Raw genomic sequence first — 18,550 nt, 5'->3', positions numbered from 1 at the left:
AATAGTAAATATCTCGTAGTTTTTAGGCAATAGACAATTTTTAAGCTGATTTCTGTCCAAAATGCAAAAAAAAATAATTTTTTAATCCTATTTGAAAAGAAAATTTGAATTGATTTATAAATTATTTATGATTTTCTAAGTTTTTAGAATTTAAATACATGAACTTTTTATCTGATATTATTTAGATTATGCTGCTTTTGCTATATTTATTCGAGGATCTCATACTAAAATCAAATTAACATAACTTATTATAGCTATATACAATATTTTAGGGATAATCATTTTTACAGCTTTAATAGAGTCTTCGAGGCAAGAACGTTTGAAGGAAAAAAGTGCTTGAAAATTAAATGTAGATTGTATAGTAATTCTAATGCACATTAACAAGGTTTTCAATAATTTACGATATTTCTTTTTTCTATAACTCAAGGAATTGCTGAATGTTAAGTGGCATTTTAAAAACATTGAAATATGTTATGTTTAAGAAAAAGATATTGAAATAATGTTGCATATTGTAAGATTCATTGTTTAAAAAAATCGCTTCATTCTGCTAGATATTTAGGTTACATGGTTTTCTTTGGATAAAGATGATTAGCAAATAGCATCCTCATGTTTCGATACATTCCGAAACTTACGTTCGTAAATTCACCATAAAATGTCACACAGCATATTCTTCAATTACGATAAGCTACATTTACCACCAAATACTGCTACTATGATTATTTTCGTTTTCTTATACAGGGTGATTCTAAAAAGATGGGCAAAATTTTAGGAAGTGATAGTACACACCCAAGCAAACAATTTTTATCAAAGAATGCATGGTCGAAAACAAAACGCAAAGGTGCTGGCGCATTTGGAAAGTTGTTTGATGCAAACGTCTTATGTAGAAGACTCCCATTGAAACTGCAGAAGAACTTGTCGCTAAGCTTTCGGCTGCTGCAGGGAAAGTTCGTGATATGCCTGGTGTGTTTCAGAATGTTCACCTATCTCTTCTTCGCTGTTGTACTGCATGCATAGTCACTGCCGGCCACTGTTTTGAACATTTATTGTAATCACATGCCATTAAATTTGCTTTTATAACTTAATTTCATCGTTCTTTGTGTGTTTTTGCCTCATATAAGAACATGAACTTTGACGCCCTTTAGCGGTTTTGCGTTTTGTTTTCGCCCATGCATCCTTTGATGAAAATTATTTGCTTGGGTGTGTACTATCACTTAATAAATTTTGCCCATCTTTTTAGAATCACCCTGTATATATCTGATACTCTCTTTTTAAACAGAGCTCGTAAGATCCTTAAGATACTGAAATGGGGGCACAAAAACTTAAAAGTTAAAATATTTAATTTCATTAACTCAAAGTATCTGGTCTCAAAATTTTAATTTTTAAGTTAAATATAACTTTTACAATATTGATGCTCTTACGTTTTTAAAGACCACATGAATCCTGTTAAAATATTAAAATGCATATGTTTACTTTAACGAGTGTAAAATCCTTATCAAAATAATGATCAAGATCCAAATGTAAAACAGTATAATTGACGATAAAAACTCAACTGGCTTTTATCGTATATTTCAATATCTTATTCTTAAACATAACATATTTCAATGTTTTTAAAATGTCACTAAGCATTCAGCAATTCTTTGAGTTATAGAAAAAAGAAATATCGTAGATTATAGAAAACCTTACGAATGTGCATTAGAATATGAAGAGGGAAGTAAAAGTCGACATGTTTTGAGAGTTCAAATATAATCACCCATTCTCAAGACTTGTCAGGCTTGAATAACTTCAGAAAAGAATTCAAAAGAATAAAAGAATTACTGAAGAATTCTTTGAGATATTACAGAATCAGTCCCTGCTAAATATTTCATTGGAAAAAGCAATTCATGAAATAAAACGATGACTGCAGCAACATTTTACAAATATATTGCAAGAGTTACTACCAGGCCCGGACTGGCCAGTAGGCAGACCGGGCAAATGCCCGGTGGGCCGGTCTGACCTGAGGGCCGGTTGGGCCGAACCAGCAGCGCAAATTTTTTTTATATACATTGCATGAATTTCAAATAATATTGCGCAAATAATAATAATATTAAATAACATATTTATGATACATGTAGTAATAATATTGTTTTAATGTACAGGGTGATTCAGATCATGCGTGCCACCCATTTTTTTCAAGAATGGAGCAAATAATCGATTTGAAATAAAAAATCTAACAACTAAATCGACCCCAAGGAATTCAATAGTGATATTGCTAATTCCCGGAAGTACCGGAATTTGAACACAATTTTGATTTTTTAAATGGAAACCTATATCTTATTTGGCATCACTGGAGAGGGTTTTCGAAAAAAAGTAACTTCTACTTGAAATTTTTTTTATATCTCTTGCCGTTCTCAAGATAATAGATACGAAAAAATTCTGATTATTTATTTCAACTTACCAAAAATAATTAACTTAAATTATCAAAATCGCTTCAATTTTTATAAAACATGGGAACAAAAGCACAAATGTGTTTGTTTCAATGAAGGTATAAGACATTATGGCAAAAAAAAAAAATTTTTTTTTAGTGAATGTGTCAAAATCTATTTAATATGTATTTTTTCTTATCTATTATCTTGAAAATAGTAAGAGATATTAAAAAATATTTTAAGTAAAAGTTACTTATTTTCAAAAACTCTCTCCAATGATGCCAAATAAGATATAGGTTTCCATTTTAAAAATCAAAGTTGTGTTCAAATTCTGGTAATTCAGGCTACTTGCGGGAATTAACAATATCACTTTTGAATCCCTTGGGGTAGATTTAGATATAAGATTTTTTATTTCAAATCTATTATTCGCTCCATTCTCGAAAAACATGGGTGGCACGCATGGTCTGAATCACCTGTATTTTATAACTTAATATTAAATTAGTTCCTGGAGATACTGTTAGATGTCGTTGTTGACACATGATAAAATCAAATAAATAAATAAATGTCCGACTGTGAGTCTTTAGTGTTGTGTAAGATTCTCTTTCTTTATTATTTCCAGTATTGCACAAACGTGAACTTTTATTTTATCCAGTAGAATTTTCTACAGTGTGTGACTCTTCACTAGACTTTTAATGTAATGTATTATTTCTTTTTGTGTGTTTTTTAAATTCTATTTGGTAAGTACCTATTTTTAATTTGTATTTCTATATTGTATAGGTATTAAGTTCCAGGGGTTTCCTAAGGATCGTTATCGACCCCCAACCGGTCGAAGGACTTTTAAAGGGGGTCTATAAGGACGAAGGGGTTATGGGGGCCTATTGTCGAATTTATACCGTACTAAAACATTAAAAGTAAAAACTGGTTCAACCTCAGAATTCAATAGCATATCTATTTGAATAATATTTGAATACACTATACACTTCATTGTCTTCTAGTAAAAATCGTAATAAAGTTGATATTTGTTTGTATAGCAAATTGTCTAATACATATTGCATTTATTCATGCAATGTTTTTTCATATTTTGATTGGAAAATTAAAGAATTTTTATGAAACAGCTATTCTTAATGGGCTCTTAATCTTATAAACTGCTAAAGATAAATGTCTGTCCTTTTCAAACTCAGATTCAACTGTAAAGCCGTTATATGTCACATTGATTACAAGTTTGGAGACTATACAACAAAATTCAAATTTCAAGCCATATATCCGTGCAAAGGCAAAAATATTTTTAGAATCATTTTGCAAATATGAAACAGTAATTACCGCCAAAATATTCTCAAGAATATTTGAATTAACTACACCGCTCTCCCAATATTTGCAAACCTCTGGTTTAGACATCTTAAAAGCTTTTGGAATGGTATCACAAACGTGTTCAGAACTAAAAAAAATAGTGAGAGATTTTGAAGGTGTACAAAAAGTTACAGATGATTTTATTATTCGCCTAAATAAGGAATTTGAAAAAACTGAAACTGAAATAGAAATTCAAACAAAGTTTCCACAAAAAAGAGTGAAGAAAAGAAAATTCATGCCGGTTGAGATAGCGTCGAATGAAACAGTTTTTGATGATGAAACCACTGCATTTAAGATAAACGTCCATAACATTATTTTCAGCACAGTTGTAGCGTCAATGGAACGCCGGTTTCCCGCAAATGGAAAATTGTACGCTGATATTTCCTATCTAGATCCGAAACATTAATGTTACTAAAATACGTCTTAACAAGCTTCAATCTGGCGAACTAAATGAGTTAAGCAAAGTCTTGCTAAAATTTGATGAAACAGCTATAGGTGAAAATTTGCGGATTGAACTAAAAAATTTCGCTTTACATTGGGAAAAACTGAAAAATTCAGACCTAGAAGATTGTAAAATAATAAGAGAAGATCATTCAAATGAAGATAATAACGACTTTACTTTGGAAACACAAGAAGAAGTAAGTCTAAAATGTGAAACACGCAGTGCGTGCAAAAATTGTGTTATTTGTTGCTACAAGATATTACAGATATTCAAATTATTGACCAATTCTAACAATTTAATTGGTCCAGCATTAAATTTTTTACTAGCATTGTCAATAAGTCAGGTGGCTTGGGAAAGATCATTCTCCACATTAAAAGTAATTAAAAATCGAATGAGGAGTACTTTATCTTCGGATAATTTGAATGCTCTCATGGTAATGGCAATAGAAAACGATCTATTAATGAAATTAGATAGCAACGACAAAATCGATAAAGTGGCAGAAAATAGTGAGCTTCTTCAAAAGTCATTAAATTAAAATTTAATTTAATGACTTTTGAAGAAGCATTAAATCTATTTTTAAAAAAATGTTTAGATAAATCATTCATGTATGTGCAGTATAATAAATATTTTTATTTACTCTTCATCTTTCACCATCTCCTTCGCAGAGGATCAAAATTGTGATGGCATGCCCAACGTGCAGCTCTAGTGCGACGTAAATTAACAACAACAACAACTTCATCTTTCACCTTTTTGATTTTATCAACCTATGTTTCCTCATAAGAACCATGTATTTTAAACTGAAATATATTCTATAAAGGATTATTAAGCAATTTTAATCTACTTTCTTACTTCGATAAATTAACTTACGTTCATGAGAATTTATAAGTAAAAAATGCCTAAAAATGATACATTAGGAGCCACGTACGCTTCGCGCACACGGTGTTTATCTGAAGTAGAGGGCCGATATCTCCAAAATGCCCGGGCCGATTTTAGATCCCAGTCCGGGCCTGGTTACTACCCATGGGTAATTAAAAATGCTATTAAATTCCCTATTCCCTAGGTATAAATCTCATATCAATTTGAAACTGAGCAAGTTTCGTTCATCAAAACAAATTTTCTGGTTTAGTTTTTTACCTAATTCATGGAAATCTCCCGTTAGATCTTGAAAATAAAAGAATTGTAAAACAATATGTCGAGAAAGTTTTACATCCATTTTTACATAAGATTTTGAGGCATCAACTGATGAAGTTAAAATGCTTTTATGAAATGCGATATTTTTCCATTCGATGTAGAAAACTTTGACTTTAACAAATGCATGCAAAACAGACACCAAGATTTAATGAGCAATACAGCTTATCAACAAAACACGTGCTTCGAGAGTAACGATGCATTATTTCTTCAGGAGCTTGAGAAGGAAATCTCACAAGTTCTGTTGCAAATTTTTAAAAGAACATTGACAGAAAAGTTTAATCTCCCAAATATCCAATAGCCTGTGCTTTTCTCTATATGGAAGAATTTATTTCAAAAAGAACATTTGGTTAATCAAATTTTGGCACTGAAGCTGATACAACTAGCATTGATAATGAAAGTATCTTAAAAACTGATTTTGAGATAAGTCCTCTTAAGGCATTGTTAGTTGCAAAAACAATTGGTTCCATAAGTAAATGGTAAGTACTGCTGAAGACCTACTAGATATAAGTCAATGAGAGATAGATTTTACTCAAACTTCGAAACTCCTTTTTCTCATTTATTATCCAGTGAGGAATTCTAGAAATGGTACTGAAAAATCAAAAGAAATTTCGAAGATACATTTACATTAGCCAAAAATTTGGAAAAAAGAGGAAGGTTAAATCAAAAGAAAAAGAAATAAATTACTTTTTTGCATTATCTTCAGAAAAAGAATGAAAATTTAAAGAGATTGAAAGAGCTGAAAAAAAGTTAAAGCAGAAAGTATGACAAAGAGAAAAAAAATACTTAAAAAGATTTTAAAAAAAGCTTCAAAAAATATGGGGAAAAGAGTAAACAAAAAAATAAACATTCATAATTTAGAATAGACTATTAAACTGTGAGAAAAAAAAATGAAATATTTTTTTTTTAAATTATGTATTCAAACATATTTTACTTTCCATTCCATGACTGAAAAAAAAGTAACATTTTCCACGTTAACTGTGGTTATATGTTGTAATTCCAAATAAAATCTAAAATCTTGTAAAATCTTGTTTTTAGACATTTGTGTGGCCTATGAATTCCTAACGAGCATCAAACATTCTCAAAATTAAGTGTTCATTCACAGGAAAATTTAGTGTTTATTCACTGGTAAGAACTGTTCCTTCACTTGGTTATCTTACTACTTATTATTTAAACCACCAAAAGCTTAAAACAATATTATGTAAGTTATCTAATTTTTTTTTTACCTAATTCTCATTTAATAACAAATATGTCGACAACATCATTTAGCTAAAATTATAAATTTTGAAATGTTCATGATTTTTTTTAAAGGCAAGCTAAGCTTAAATGTTCCTTCATTGGTTAGTTTACCCTACAAGATGTTGAGAGATTTGTGATGTGAGAGATGCTTAAAAATGTTGACTGTGTATTTTTATTAGTATTTATGAAATATATATTCAAGAAATTGATAAATATATTATTCCAAATCTATGCATACGTATGTATATTATTGAAATTGTATCAGTGTTTGAAAAACAAAATCAAAAAATAAAAAATAATCACATTAAATAAACACAATCTGATGTAAAATCATATTCTATCAGATGCACGCTTTTATAAACCTAGGCATTCGTTGAATAAAGTGTTTTTTATTCAAAATGCTTCATTCAAATTTCTTTACTAAATTGTAAATAAATTATTAAACGAATAAAAAAGAAACATTATATCTTATGGTTTGAAAGAAATTAAAATAAAAAGATTAGCAAACGATTAATAGGGAAAAAAATATGAATGAAATTTTACGCTACGCGCGCAAAGTCAAGTTCCTCGCAAGTTTATCACATTTTAATATTAATCGCCCCAATTAGTTATTTCTTTATTGTCACCAAATTATTTTTTTAAAAATAATTAATTTTAATTTTTCTCAGCTTCTAATAAATAAAAACAGTTGAAACTTTAGATTTTTCAATTGAAAAATATGTAGATTAATATGGCATAAAAAAATTCATCCCTTATAATTCAAAATTTTTTCATCCTCAATTTAATTAAATAATAAAAAATAATTAATAATTATTAAAAATTATTTTTTTCATGAAATTATCTTTGGGTAAGTGAGTTTTATGAGTGGGTGCAATTTTCTTTGAATTGCTTCATTAATTTTAAAAATATGGCTAAAAACCTAAAAAGTGAAATTAACATTAAGGGGTACGAACTTTGAATCGCTCTCCTGATCAAACTATGGGGACCATGTTTCCTAGATTGCGGCTACCCCCTATATTTCGAAGGTTAAGAATCCAAATATGTTAAAAAAAATGTATGTTTAGTCAGAGAAAGTACGTTTTTGTGTCTGATTTCGTAACTTAATTGATAATTAGCACTAATTAATTAGCATATTTGAGGTCACCCCCCGGAGCCTTTAAGACTGACACTTAGTTCGTGAAAATCCAATCATTAGAACGAAAGTTATTCAGGGTGATTCGTTTTTTTTTTTTTTTTTGCGGACTGTACATCAATGTACACTTCACTTTGACATTTTAAATTTTTATTTTTACATTTTAATCATTCAAAATTCAATTTTGATGACTAAAAATACTTTGTTTAATCAGCAAATCAAATAAATAACGAAATAAATAATCAAGTAATCAAATATATAATGAACAAAAACATTTTCTTTTGAGTTTTAAAAAAAATCTAAATCAATGAGGCAGATTTTACATTTATTTTAATCTATTTTGAAAAAAATGGGTTTTTGAAGTTTCTTCTTAATTCTGAGAAAACATAAACCATCTTTTAAGTTTTCCTGTTCTGTTATACAAATTAACAAAATTAATATTTAAGATTTTTCTGCATTTGTAATTTTAGTAAAAAAAAAGAAAATAATAATTAACTTATGCTGTGTCCATTTTATCAGTGTTAAAATCATGTTTTGTTTAAGAAATACAGATTTAACAGTGTAACATTTTATTTCAATCAGAATTTTTTTTTAATTCTTTTTGTGTTTAATGATTAAAATTCTAATAAGATGTATAAATACTAAATACCATTTAACTATAAAACTACACTAAAATTCTTAATATTAGTAATAAAAAAAAGGTTAATATTATTTAATTAATGCAAACCATTTAAAACTAATTAACCAAAATCAACCCGACTTATTAACAATGATATATAAAGAACTTTTTTTTATAAGGTCTCTCTGCCAAAGTAGTTTTAGCAAACAAATAATTAACTTGCTAAGCAAAGAAATATACCAGGTGATTTCGTGTTTAGGGTTGTAGCAGCCCTGAACGAAACATCGGAGGACAATTTTATCAGGGTACATAAAAATCAGATTTTGTTTAAAAGAAAGATATATATAATAAATATTATAAATTTTACTTCAATAAGATTTTTTATTTTAAATTATCTTAATTATTAAGGATCTGAACTCTAAAATGCACAAATAATATTTAATATTACTTAACAGTAATGCAATTGATTTCCCAAAAACTAATCGAACAATTTTGCTAAATTTTTGCATTTCGCAATTTACAACTGCATTCTTTAAAATGATCTAGAAACTTATATACCTTACAATCCAATAGTTTTTTGACTATTACTATTAAATTAAAAAAAAATTTATATACTAAAAGTTGTATTTTGTATAGAATCTTCATGAATTTTTTTTAACATAATTATAAGCAAAAACTTTTGAATTCGCTTAAAAAGTTCTAAGACTGATGGTGAAATACGTAAAAAGTAAAATTGACATTAAGGGGTTCAAACTCTGGTAGTGACTCCTGCCCAGGCTATCCAGAATATATTTTCCAGAATACCGTTAGATCCCATATTCTGGGGGTTTGAAATTTGAAACCATCAACAAAGAAAAGTATGTTTATACAGAGAAAATACATTTATGTGTGTAACTTAAAATATCGTCCGCATTAATTAATCAGCATATTTGAGGTCACGCTCTTGAACCATTAAGACTGAGTCCTAAAAGGTAAAGATCCGATAATATTAAATCAAAAGCTACTTAGGGTTGTCCTTTTTATTTTGCGCACTATACATAAGGAAATCTAGTTAAAATCTTTCATGTAAAAATTAACTAAAATGAGTCATAAAATAATGTAGAACATAAAAAGTTTGTGGCTTCAAAAAGTAAGAATTTCCTTTTCTTCTCTACAAAAGTTTATGATTAATACCTTATAAAATGCATAAATTAATTTAGCATAAAAATGCTCTTTAATTTAGTTGAATTCGGATTAGATAATTGCTGGCTGACCACCAAAAAATCAAGAAAGCTATTTTTTAAATTACAATAAGAAAAAAAAAATCTTATGAAAAATTTCTTTTTTTCTATAATGGAATAAAAAAAAGCCTTTAGAATTAAATTTAAAAAAAAAAATAGACAAATAACTAACTTACTTCTGACTCTGCCTGGAGGTAAGGATACAGAAGAAGACATTGACCAGCAAGAGGAACTAGTAGAAGAAGGAGGGCTGGGATTCAAATGCTGATCCGTTAGAAGCGAATCAGTGTAGCTCACCTGCTGAAAAACGTAAAATATTTTCAAGCAATGAATGTCAGATACATGAAAATACAATTTGAAGAAAAATATAACCTTCAGAACAAGAATACTTTTAAATAAAAGGCATTATTGGAGAATCACACTATCTTATGGTTTTTGGGTTTCATTATTAGCCAGTTTAACATTTATAACAGTAACGTTTCTTGTGCCTTGCAAGACAAATTAACTATGAAATTTGTCGCTGGCTTATCCCGCATGAACAGTTCGTCATAGAATGCTATGACACTGACCTTCTTAGTGCTGCGAGTTATAAATATGCCAAATTTCATTATTTTTGGAACACAGACTTAGCACAAAGACATACAGACATTCATTCCTATATATATATAATTTTATTTCCCAGTGACGTTATTAAAATTTTAAATAACTTCTATGTTTGGAAAAATGAGTACTTACATCATATTTACTCCTTTAATCTCAAATATGTAATCACAAAGCTAAGGAACTAGTAAAACTAGGAGACTTTATTACTTAAAATTGGAAGAAAAATAAATTCTAGAATCATTCTACCAAAATAAGTGAACATAAAAATATTTAGAACAAAGCTGTTAAATGTTTCAAAAGTTATAGTTTAAAGCAAAATGCAAATATTTTAAGTTCAAAGTGAGTTTCTGCAGCAGACAAGTAAAGTCAGACATAAAGACAAGTAAAGATAATGAAGTTTGAAAGTTTCATAGTTTGGAAGTTATAAGGGTTTTTATGTGCAAATAGGTTTAACTGAACATATTTGCTTTTTATGAAAGAGTTGGGATTTAGCAATTTTTATTGTACTATGATCAGTTTAAGTACTCAAAGAGCATTTCCAGAGTGTGTAGCGTAATCACACAAAAATAAGTAAAAGTAATATTTAAGCACTTAAAAAATATTTTTAAGCACTATATACGTTATCAAAATGAGAAATAATTTTCAAAGACTTTACATGATCATTACTTTTCCCCTAATCTCTTAAGGATAGAGCTAATATCTTGTCGAGACAAATCCCCAACTTTCTTCGGGTTGGCATTCTAAATAATATAATCATGCAGTACTAGCTATTTTACAATACCTAGACACAATAATAGCCACAGACATTTTAAAATAGCTGCAGCTGTTTGAAAGTTAAAAGAGTGCATAGAGACTTCAACTTTACTGAGTTTCAGGTATATATACTGCATTAGTTTATTACTTTATAATGAAGCTCCTCTGATTTTGATGTACTTCAATTTAGGACAAAATAAACATAAGTCAAACATTTAAATGGAATATCTGACCCTTACTGAATAAAAATTATAAATTTAAATTTATACATTTAGTTAGTATTTGAATATGGACTTATAAGTTTAGAAGTCGAACAAAAAGTTTTTATAATAAAAATTCAGGGTTAGTCAATTTTCATATAAACTTTTCTTTTAAAGGTCAATATTTTTTGCGAAATAAGCTTATTTTACTAGTCAAATACATAGTGATTATAATTTTATGTTGGAATAGTTTCTTAATATTTTATTTATAACGATATGAACGATGTATTTTATTTATAATGATCTTGACTTGAAAAGTGAGACTGCACTCGAGAAAAAATAAATTAAAACAAAGGAAAACAAAATATGTCATACAATACAGGCTTTATAATGGGCTAAGGAAAAATTAAAGAAAAAAATAAGGAAATTTTTTATAACAGCAGATATATGCCAGACTACGTTTAAAAAAGACAAAGGGCAAACTAAAAAAAAAAAATTTGTTTTACTGAAATATATATTAAATATCCAAGAAAAAAACTAATTTATTGATTTGTTAAACGATTATTTTGATTTTCTGTGTTTTATGCTTGTTTCAAAAGGGAACGCTTTTCCTGATATTTCAGAATCAATAAAACTTAGAGTTAATAACTCATATCAAACAAGTAAAATTCAAATATATATAGCTAACAGTTCAGATTATTCTCACCAAGAATCATATAGCAGTATCAGTAGAATAAAAAGAAATAATAATTTTAATGGTTACCAAAAATCAAACATAAAATGAAAAAAAAAAAAAAAAAAAACTGAATGGTGAAGTTAAAAAAAAATCGATTCAGCACCTTCAATTTCATATTTCTCTCAAACAAAACTATTTAAGACTATAAAACAAAACCTTAAAAGAAAGTGATGATACAAATCAAGTTTGTTATGAGGATTGAAAGACTGAAAGAAAATATTAGTGATGAAACTATGTTCTGTGCCTCTTATGAAAATCAAGGCATTTGAGTTTGGATATGCATTCATACAATAGTATCGGAAAAAGTGCGGGAAGCTGGTGTGATAGTATGGAATTGCATGAGCACAAATGAAGATGATTTTATTTTTCAACTAGCCTCACACCATACACTAAAATATTTCAAGATCTTGCTTAATACAAAATCACAACGGCACCGTAGCCAGTTAATTCCCCAGATCTTACCCAACTGATAGTTTATGGATAATAAAGAAAGAACTATAAGAAGTTGCTCTAATTAACAAAAAGCGAAAAGCATTAGGACTACTAAGACTTGAAAGAAAATTGTCAAACACTTGTTTATTCCATGTAATTGTTTATATGCAGTGATCAAAGCTAAAGGTGATGTTAAAAAATAAGTAATTTTTTTTCTCCTTTTATAAATGAATTGTAGTGCTTATAATAAAATATTTCAATATTTTGGACCACATCAATTTTTATTCTTATGTTATGTTATTATTTCATTCAAAAATACATTGTGCAATGTTACTTTTAATTTTCATGTTACTTTTTAATTTTTTCAATGTTTAAAAATAACATAAATAACAATATATATATATATATATATATATATATATATATATATATATATATATATATATATATATATATATATATATATATATATATATATATACAATACATTCTTTATATAGTTGTGAACTCAGCTTTAAAGAAACAAAACTGGAAATTACATATATGAAATTCATACATTGGAATTAATTAAGATCAAGTACTTGTATAAACACAACAAAAAATTTGTTCCCTAGGATATAATTATTTTATTATGAGTTATTTAATAAAAGGAATAACAAATATCACAATTTTGACCAGAAAAGGTTATAAAAATTAGTAGTTCAAATGAAGAAGCCACTTTTTAATAAAACTTCTTTTTAATAGCGAATTTTGCGATTTTAACTACTATTTGGTTTATGTAAATGATAAACTAAAGACTAGTTTGGCTGTTTTTTTATTTATTAATTTATTTTTTTGGTGTCAACTTTTCCAAAACAGAGAAAGGAAATTAAATTTTATTATTTTGAAAAAATTTAAAGCTTTAATATTTAAATTTAAGCAAAAAATAATTTTTTTCATAGTTTAGCTATGCTACATGCCATAAAATGCTCTGAAAATCTTAACAAAATATCACACAATTTAGCTCTCTAGGTCAACTCTCTATCTATTAATTTACAAATTGTAAAAAATTTGTAAATTTTCAAAATTTCAAACATGTTTAGATTATCCAAATTATTGACCTTAATTTTTTTATTGAATGATTGATGTAGAAATGCCCATTACTCTCAAGAGTACATAGAAAATCTGCTACAAAATTAATTTTATTTAAAAGTAGGCAACATAAGTTATATATATATATATGGAACAAGTTATTAAAGAATTAAAATATACAAGTGGGCTGCGCCCCCTGCTCGCTAACGCTCACCAACCCCCGCAAATTGCTACGCAATCTTAAATGGTTTGCCTCGCAAGCCAAGCTCGTTTTGCTCACTACTAACTTAGGTACATTGCAAATGCGCGAAATTCTCAAAACAATCATTCAAATCCATATAACAACTTTTTTTTTCTTTTAAATTACATCTTTGTAGTAAATACTAAGTCATTAAAATAAATTTGAATTCAAATAAATGACATGTAATTCGTTAAGCCCATTAGAAATGTGCTATAGTATAAAATCTTAAGATAAAATTTCAACAACTGATATCTCTTTAAAAAGGTTAAAATTTTGGCTATAATTAAGTCTATTAAAAATTGAAATAAGTGAATTGCAATGGAAAAACCTGCATGAACAAAACATTATGTTTTTAAAAAATAATAACCATGAACGATTCACAACTTTGTTAAAAACATAAGAATAAATCTTTGAACTTTGACATACATAAGAAAAACTTGCAGATACTAAACATTAATTTGAAATAAATACTAAATACGAACAAATACTGAGAAAGATTAAGGGCTTTGTTAATAACAAAAAATAATTACTATTAAAGATTAAGAACTTCCTTAAACACACAATTATAAATTTCTGGACTTGGAGCTATCACTGTTAGGCTGTCAAATGATCTAACCCTAGAGAGGACAACATAAAGTTGCCCATGACTAAAAACTGGTTCAGTCTATATAAATTCGTGAAAAAAAGCGCTTTTGACAAAATATTAAAATGGAGATCTATCAACAAAGACTACTCACTTCTGCCTAGCTTAATAGTATGAGATTGCCGCAGCTGAATTGAACAACCTGCTGATGCTCTCTCTGGTTATTCCAGTTTCCGTTTTTAAAAGGGCTATATGTCGAGCCACTTCAGCTAGATTTGGCATGTGAAATTTTTAGCGGCAATCATTGGTTGATTTTCTAGCGTTGCCATTCAGGAAGTTGTAATGAGGCTTTTTTTGTCGCCGTGTAAGAGAAATATATATATATAGATTTACAAATAAATCAGTTTCCTGAGTTATAACTTAATTAAAAAAAGAAAAAATTTTAAATATTGCATAAGAATTTTGAAAAATTCATTAAATGCTTTAATAAAAAAAATTATACTAAAATTAAACAATGAGAAATAAGTTTTATTTCTTTTAGAATTCATAATTTAAATAGTGAAAACTAAACTATTTCATTCATGTAAATGTTAATATAACTGATAAAATGATTTTTATGAATAAAAAATTTTTTTTTAATGTGTGATATACATTTTGTAAGTTGCATAGTAAGAAAGGAAAGTTATTTTGATATTAGTAACTATATTAAATTTAACTAAACTTATTTGCAAATAGCATAAGATATTTAAAAAAAATTTTCTTGCCAGAAGAGATTCAGAATATCAAAATTGTACTATGTTAAGAGAAATTCAGCAGAGTTTAAAATGAAGATTTTATTTTGCTCATTTTTCAGGTATCCACAGAATATTACTTAAGATTTCAGGAGACAAAATATATTTCAGTTCTTCAGATTTAATTACAATTTTTTAAATAAAGATTTAACCCCTAGCAAGCTTATCAATAATTATGATCACAGTGAATGAATAAATATTAAATTTGACTTTAAGGCAATAGAATAAAGAATTGTTTGATATTTGCACTACTTTAACTAATATTTAAAGTTTCCCTGTATTTGATCTTGCTTAACACAATTAATTAAATGTATTACATTACTATTTCATGAAAATGTTATATTAACTAATTGAAAAAAGGTAGCATGCTTAAAAAATAATGAAAAGTAATGGAATCTTATTAAAGTGATAGAAAAAAATTTTCACAAAAAAATATTCTATTATTATTTACAAAATAAACAAATTTTAAAGAACTGTAAAAAACTTAGTAGAAGGGTTAAATCTTGTTTATATTGATGCTTTATAATGAGCAGGAAAATCGTGTCACCAAATTCATACATGTCAAAAATTAAAAGAGTCATTTTTCTCAATTCTTCTCTTTAACTTGTCCATGCTAAAGCATTCTTTTTTATTTGTCTTATTTTTTTAATTACTATTATTTCATGTTAAACTGTGATTAAAAATTCTAAATGAGCAAAAAAAAAATATGCACCAATTACACTTTGTATTTAAATTATATTTTTAAGAAAATAATGCAAATGAAATATCATAACTGTTCCTTTGTTCCCAAAATGGAATTTTGAACTTTTAAGTAATTTATTACATTAATCAAGAAATCTATAGATGAATTCACATCTAATCTGATTTAGTATGAATTTCTAATTGATTTAAGTATACATGATTCATATTCATAGATTAATTTATTTTGTTCTACACATAATTTTGAATATATCCCCAATATTTGTGTATAAACTATCCCAAATACATAAAGTGCCAATAAAACTCAATTGGTGGCTTTAGATGAATAAAATAAAATTCCCGGGTTATAAAGAGCATTTTTCTTGAAAGAATATTAAAGTTTGCTTTTATAGTATATAAGTTTTACTTAATCTTAAAAAACTCCATGTGTTACTTTATTGAGTGTAATTACTGTCCCCCCAGCTTTCTTCAATAAATTGGGAGTAAAAAAAAATTTATTTGTACAAACTATATAATAACTTACCTTTATAGCAATTTCTTTCAATGTATAATTACCGAAATAATTACATTAGGAAAATGACTGCCGAATAAAGGATTGTATTCAAATAAGAGATAAATATAATTAATTGAGAAAAAGTTAAAAAAATTTAATTAAAAGTGTTTGGATAGTTATGAATATATTATTTTTTGTGTCCCACAGATAGTTTTTTGATTTAAAAACGTGAGCTTTGTAAAAAACAAATAAACTGAATAGCTAAAAAAACTATATCTAAAATTAGATGTATTCTTTTAAATTTATCTTCATAATTTTTATTGGAAGTTTGCTCAACATATATTTCTTTCTTTTTTGCACCAAAAAAAATTTAGAATATTTGCATAAAAAGTTTCACTTATAGTTTTAACTAGATTAAGATCTAAATGTTGTAATTTCAATTTGGATCTTTTAGTTAGCTCTACTTATAAAAAGTTATTAATATTATATATTTTTTATTTTTACATATAATAAATAAAGATTCGGTTCTTTTAAAAAAAGAAAAACAATTTCTCCATGACCTAGAAGTTAGCAATTTCAGCATTAGTAATTTGTTGATAGTTTTTAACATAAGGGGTAACCTCCCGATTACTTACTGAATTGAGTGACCCCTGAAGCGCGGATAAGCAAATTTGGGGATAATCTGTTAAGGGTTCCAAGAATGTGTTGACTAAATAAATGACCATGAGGATAATACATTCCCAGTCATCAAATTAAAGCAAGATGGAAAAACTTTGCTATCAATATTATTGCTTTGAATGCAACAATACCATCCAGGAGAAGAAACTGGAATCTATTCATTGAAATTTAAACTTCATCCTGTATTCGTAGTTCCACAACTGTAAACCATGACTCACATTGTTTTGCTGTTTCTCACCATTTTCAGTGCTCCTTATTACTAATTTAATGCACTTGAAGCTGCAATGTTTCAGTGTAGACCTATTATTTGATTAGTTGCGAACATCTAGACTACAAACATGAATCTTTGCTAGTATGTTGTTCTCAAAAGTCTTGAAATAGTTTCATCTCTATGAATTTATTAGTTCTCAATTCTAAACATTATGTTGTTTGTCATTGTGAAAAAAAGGTGAAGCGCTGATGATCTGAATTCTCTACCTGTGAATAATCGGAAGTTTACTGTAAATCAATTGTATAAATATGGGTAATAAAATCAATATCAAGAATAAAAGTTCTACTTATGCCAAAAGTGAAGAACAAAAGTGGCATAAATAAAAAGATTACACAAAGCATGCGTATTTATCAAAACTCAATAAAGAGTTAACTTATGAGCTTCTAAGTTAACATATAAATAGGAAGAATCCACAATGTGCTAGTTTGGAAAAAAAAAGAGTAGCAAGAATTGTTAGAAAAAAATATGCTAGGCCCTTTAAGAATAAGTTAACATTAATATCCTCATTAAAATCGATGCAAATATGTGCATAGTTAATTAGAGGTATGACTTTTTACAGTCACGAAGAATGGCACTGAAAATCCTGAGACATAATTGCCAAATGAACTTTATTCCAAACATCCTGAAACTCCAACAGATAGTATGGAATAAAGCAAATAAATCAGTGTTAGGTTTGCAAGTACTCACTTGGAAAATGATTTTAATTTATAAACATTATGCTTTACTTTCATCAAAAGTCTACATTTTATTCAAGAAATAATAATAATACAGTCGAACCCCGCTATAGTGAACCTGGGATATAGTGAACACTCGGATGTAGTGAACTTTTTTAGCGGTCCCGTCCTTATTCCTATTTAAATAATGTTATTTTTTAACGCTTATAGTGAACAGCTTAGAACTCGGAAACTCGGTTATAGTGAACTCAAATTTCATTTCTTTAAATATCTTTTTCAGTCCTCCATCTTTAAACTTGTAGGTGTTGGGACTGAAAATGAATGCATTCCAATAAAATGTGCCATATTACTCTCCTTTATGCTTATCACTTTTAACCATACTGTAATAAATGTCAAACAGATCATTTATCTTATACTCCCTCCTCCCTGACAAGCCTTGCTTTATCTCTTTTCCCCAAGCTTGCTCTACAACTAGTTAACTTGGCCACCTGCTGAATTTTTAGAATTTTCTTATCTGTTCAAACCATATTCTTTACAAATCACCCCTTGACAATCAAGAAGGGGAACAATTTAACTCATTCTACAGCTGCTCTCTTCATATTCTTACATTATCTATTTGAGACAAGATTTTTATTTCAAAAGCAGTGAAAATGGCAAATTCTCTAAAGAGAAAAGCGTTTTCGATAGAGGACAAAGTTAAAATTGTAAAGCGTATTGATGATGGAACCAATCAATC

The 18,550-nt window shown here is 27.6% G+C and overlaps 1 long non-coding RNA gene across 9 annotated transcripts in view; it reads right to left on the bottom strand.

Moving 5' to 3' along the window:
* LOC147812630 (uncharacterized) overlaps positions 1–18,550 on the bottom strand; it is a 69,976-nt gene that overhangs the window by 36,638 nt on the left and 14,788 nt on the right. For 7 of the 9 annotated variants that reach the window (XR_015433509.1, XR_015433508.1, XR_015433501.1 and 4 more), the window contains exon 4: positions 9,766–9,889. This is a non-coding gene — a long non-coding RNA (uncharacterized LOC147812630). Of the gene's footprint in view, positions 1–9,765; positions 9,890–17,107; positions 17,347–18,550 lie in introns of all 9 variants that reach the window. The other 2 variants (XR_015433505.1, XR_015433507.1) reach the window with 2 other exon arrangements.

Source organism: Parasteatoda tepidariorum, chromosome 4 (genome assembly GCF_982258835.1).
Source record: "Parasteatoda tepidariorum strain Cologne lab strain chromosome 4, Ptep-v5.0, whole genome shotgun sequence".
Classification (NCBI taxonomy): Eukaryota; Metazoa; Arthropoda; class Arachnida; order Araneae; family Theridiidae; genus Parasteatoda; species Parasteatoda tepidariorum.
Note: the sequence above shows the minus strand (reverse complement) of the source record. Positions and strands in the feature narration are given on the sequence as shown.